Source organism: Bos javanicus, chromosome 5 (genome assembly GCF_032452875.1).
Source record: "Bos javanicus breed banteng chromosome 5, ARS-OSU_banteng_1.0, whole genome shotgun sequence".
Taxonomy (NCBI): Eukaryota; Metazoa; Chordata; class Mammalia; order Artiodactyla; family Bovidae; genus Bos; species Bos javanicus.
In genome coordinates, this window is record NC_083872.1 from 31,894,238 (window position 1) to 31,899,648 (window position 5,411).

General features: G+C 38.3%; 1 pseudogene; it reads right to left on the minus strand.

The window, feature by feature from the left end:
- Positions 1-3,060: 3,060 nt before the first annotated feature.
- On the minus strand, positions 3,061-5,105 carry LOC133248816 (olfactory receptor 8S1-like; annotated as a pseudogene).
- Positions 5,106-5,411: the final 306 nt, after the last annotated feature.

The following is a 5,411-nucleotide window of genomic DNA, read 5'->3' on the forward strand; positions in this document are numbered from 1 at the left end:
TATGTCCGTCTCTCCTATTGGCTGTTTCTTTGGAGACCCATTACTAATGCAGAGACCAAGCAAAGCTTTGCTTTGGGCAGATGCCTTGGAAGATGTTACCTGTCCTCTGCCACCTCCCCCATGGCTTTGAGACTTATAAATGGCTGGTTGCTCAGTTGTGTCCAACTCTTTGCAGCCCCCTGGACTGTGGCCTGCAAGGCTCCTCTGTCCACAGGATTCTCCAGGCAAGAATACTGGCGTGAACTGCCATTCCCTTCTCCAGAGGGTTTTCCTGACCTAGGGATCGAACTCAGATCTCCTGCATTGCAAGCAGATTCTTTACCATCTGAGCTACGGGCAAGATCCTTGAGACTTATAGCTGGTGTTAATTCCCATCATGACTGGAGTGGGGGAAATACTGCCTTGATATGAAAGGAAGGGAATTATTCACTAAAGTATTTGCAGGACATGGGTGATATGGACCTGTAAGAAGTATGAGAACATTCTTAAAACATATGTTTTTGATTGTTTAGTTTTCCTATTGATTTCAGTTTAAAATACATATGTAAAGTGATTAAGTGCAACCATTTGAAAGGGACAGCTTGGTGAATTTTGATAAGTGTACACTTTGTAAACACTACAGAGACCAAGTCCAAAACCTTTCATCTGCCTGAAAAGATTCCTCTTGATACTTCCTGGTCAATCCATTCTCTATAGGAAACTGCTGTTCTGATTTCATCGTGAATGAATTTATGAAATTATTACTTTTCCTGACTATTTTAAAATGTAAGTTTTATTATTAGTCAGTATGGTAAAGCCAACAGAAAGGAGACAATTTTTTGTTGAAAAGATAATTTATTACTTATAGGACTACACGGGGAGCCCTTGGACTGGTCAGGAGGCAGAGAGAGTGAGAGGAAAATGTAGGCAACAGGCTTTATTGTGTTTTCTGTAGGAAGAGATGAATGAGGCAGTGTAAGCAAGTTTAGAATGGAATAATTTGAATGATTTCAGTAGAATCTGGGTTTAAGGGGCTGTCTCTTGTTGTCTGGTACCTGGCCCTGAGGTGATTAGAGCATGTGGATAGTGGCCTGCAGGTGATTGCTGAATAAAGGAGGCAATTGAGGGTATGGGTTCTTGATTAATTAGATTACATCTGAAAAATGTGTTGATCAGATGAGTTGTTTGTTGTCCCTAGGACCTAGCTAGCCCTGGGTGGACAGTCTCTCCAGGGTCAGCAAGATTTGAAGATGTCAAAGTATCAGGAAAAATAAAATGTAATGTCCAGTTATAAGATGAGTAAGTTTTGGGAATCTAGATGTATGGCAAAACCAATACAATATTGTAAAGTGAAAAAATAAATAAATAAAATAGAAGACAGCATGGTGATTATAGTTAATAATACTATATTTTATACTTGGTTGCTAATAAAATGTATCTCAAATACTCTGACCTCAAAAAATGAATGATAAGGATGTGAACTGATGGAGATGGTAAACATTTTGCAACATGTAAGTGTATCAAATCAGCACATTGTACACATTTAACTTATACAAAATTATATGTCAATTATATCTCAGTAAAGCTGAGGAAAAGAAATTTAGAACATAGAAACACGATCAATTCACTGTCTTTAACCTCATATAAATAAACTCATAAATAAGTACCCATTGTATCTGGCTTCTGTTACATAGTGTCTGTGAGATTTATTCACTTACTGTTTGCAGTTTTAAAATTTTGCTGTATTATGTTTCATTGTATAAATATACTACATGTATGAATTTTTATCTGTTCTCCAGGTGATGGACATTTAGGTTTATTATACATTTTGGCTGTGATAATAAAGTGTTATGACTATTCTATTAATGTCCTTTCTGGATATGTTTACTCATTTCTCTTCATATTTACCTAAAAATATAATTAATGAATCTTAGAGTAGACATATAGTGTGCAATTAGTAAATACTGCCCAATATTTTTCTGAAGTGATTGAACCTATTTACCATTCCACTACCAATATATGTGAGTCTGATTGCTCCCTGCCTCATCAAGTCTTAAATACATCCAGTATTTTAATTTTAGGATTAGAATCATTCCATTTATATAAAGTTCAAGAACAGAATATACAAATAGCTCTACAAAAAACAGAAAGCTATGTTATAAAAAACATAATGCCTAGAGTAAAACCCAATATATGAAGACAACATATTCAATAGGAGGAAAAAGACTGAATCACTAATGGTTCTATGGAATCAAGTCTAGAACTATGGATTTCCAGATTGCTTGTAAATTCAATGTTTTTCTTTTGTTGATTGCATAAAACTGGAAGGGGAGAGTATATCTAAAAATACATCCTATATTAATTTAAGCATCTTTTATATCATTTAGTTAATTTTTTTACTTTATTCTTATTTGCTCTAAGTACTTATCAAGTTTAATCCTGGGGATTTTCTATTGATCTTCTAATAGTAAATGTATCTTTTTCTGCCTGAAGCACATTTTTTGTTTACTTAACAGTGGCTAGTATATAGAAATAGTACTGATTGTATTAATATTAGTTTTTTGCCTATTAAATTCTTTGGAGTGCCAATAAGTTTATTGGAGGAGTTTTTAGGCTTTCCATAGAATTATGTCATCTTCAAATATTCATAGGTTTTACTTCTTCCTATGGATATTTAAATATCGGATCTAATCTTCATATAAATACATTGTCTAGAAATTGCATAATTCTGATAAGTAATAGGAGCTATAATAACTTTTTCTCTGGTTATTTCAAATGTCATTCTCCCAATCTGACATTTTATTATGAAGCATTTATCAAATACAGGAAGAAAGATTTAAATCTTTTTTTATGAATCATTTTAAGTAGAAATTCTTGTGACTTCTGTGCCTTTTGAGAAATCAAATAATCTGTTTTTTTCTCCCTAATAATCATGTTGTATTATTGATGGGTGATCTTATTGATGATAAGAAACACTTATTGTGTAAGTGTTTCTTCACATTGTGTCCCACTTCAGTACAGCATAGAATTTCCAAATAGGGTCTCAAAAGTGAGGGTTCCTTTGTAATCATTACCTGGGATGTTCAGGGAAGCTGTGGGTTCTTTCCTGAATCCTACTTGACTCTGTGTAGGGGGAGAGGTTGGAAAAAAAACAGGAGGGAACATAAGAAGAAATTTAGTCTTTCCAGGTATGCTGGGTAAATGTGACTTAGTTCAACCTGTGCAATAGTGCAGATATTTCCCCAAAGTCCTTTTCACAGCTCCCTTTACCTCCTTGTTTTTGAAGCTGTAGATAAGGGGATTCAGCATGGGTGTGATCACACTGTATTGTAAGGAAGAGAGCAAATCCAGGAAGGAACCAGAGGAAGGCATGAGATAGCGAAGCATACCTGAGCCAAAGAACAGGATCACTGCGATGAGGTGGGAGGAGCAGGTGGAGAAGGCCTTGCTTCTGCCTGTGATGGAGCTGATGCTCAGGATAGTGGAGACAATGCGAGCATAGGAGAAGATTATTGGGAGGAAGGTTCCAAATCCATGGAGTAAGATTGAGCAGATCAAGATACAGATATTGATGGAGGTATCAGAGCAAGACAGAGGGAAGAGGGAGGGCAGCTCACAGGTGTAGTGGTGGATGGTTTGGGCCTCACAGAAATCCAGGTTAACAGCCAAAAGCACAATGATGACTGCATCAAGAGAGGCCAGACCCCACGAGATCAACACAAGCCTCACAGAGCTGGTTGCTCATCACCTGGCTATAGAGCAGCGGGTGGCAGACTGCGGCATAGCGGTCATAGGCCATGGCAGAGAGCAGACAGACTTCGGTTCCTGGAGTGATAAACACAAAGAAGACCTGAGCCAGACAGCCCTCTATGGAGATGGTCTTCTTCTCAGACAGCAGGTCCTTCAGGAGCTTGGGCAGAGTAACACAAGAGAAGCAGAGGTCTAGGAATGATAGATTACTCAAGAAGAAGTACATGGGCGTGTGGAGGTGGGAGTCGGCCCTGATCACCAGCAGCATCGTCAGGTTCCCCATCACAGTCAGGAGGTAAATCACCAGGAAGAGCACAAAGAGCAGAGCCTGGATGTGGGGGTCGTCTGACAGCCCAGTGAGGATAAACTCGGTGATGGTGCTGCGGTTCCTCAAGGCCATTTGTGGAGGCTGTTTCCTTGAAGGACAATAGAAAGAGAAATGAGATCACTTGTAATTGTCCCTTTCCTTTATGTCATCATCACTTTTCCTCACCATCCCTCCCTGCTCTCCCCGAATACTGTGTTACAACATCTCAAACTTGTCCTCACTGTGTGTCACTGTATCTTGATTTTTTTATTTTTGCTTTTGTGTCAAAGTCTTCACATACTTCAGAGAATCCTATTCTTTTTCCATAGGGTTTTAACTGAAAAAAATGATTGTATCTGGTTCATCTACTTATATCTAGTATTTCATTTCAGTTGAATTTTCTTATAGTTTAGAAATCCTTATAATCATTTAGTTTGAGAACCATTATCTGCAGCAGTTGTTCTAAATCTTCTCTCCTTGTTCCCCAATCATTATTTCTTTGCTCATTGTCATCTCAGTTCAGTTCAGTTCAGTTCAGTTGCTCAGTCGTGTCCTACTCTTTGTGACCCCATGAATCGCAGCATGCCAGGCCTCCCTGTCCATCACCAACTCACGGAGTTCACTCAGACTCACATCCATCGAGTCAGTGATGCCATCCAGCCATCTCATCCTTTGTTGTCCCCTTCTCCTCCTGCCCCCAATCCCTCCCAGCATCAGAGTCTTTTCCAATGAGTCAACTCTTCACATGAGGTGGCCAAAGTACTGGAGTTTCAGCTTTAGCATCATTCCTTCCAAAGAACACCCAGGACTGAGCTCCTTTAGAATGGACTGGTTGGATCTCCTTGCAGTCCAAGGGACTCTCAAGAGTCTTCTCCAACACCACAGTTCAAAAGCATCAATTCTTTGGTGCTCAGCTTTCTCCACAGTCCAACTCTCACATCCATACATGACCACAGGAAAAACCATAGCCTTGACTAGACGGACCTTTGTTGGCAAAGTAATGTCTCTGCTTTTTAATATGCTATCTAGGTTGGTCATAACTTTCCTTCCAAGGAGTAAGCGTCTTTTAATTTCATGGCTGCAATCACCATCTGCAGTGATTTAGTAGCTTTTAAATTTAATAGGATATTAATTTTTAATGAGATTTTTATGTATAGGGTCTCTACTTAATCGCTTTCAATTTATTCTCACTGTGATTTTGTCATTTATTTTGGCAGTCACTCATGTCCATTTTATTCATGATGAAACTGATATTCATGAAGATTTTATAATGCCACGTTGAGAAACAGTATAAGAACCAGGAAATAAATTCATTTATTTTGGCTAAGTCAGATCTAATTTTAGTGCATAGCATTACAGACTGTTTTCCTACTCT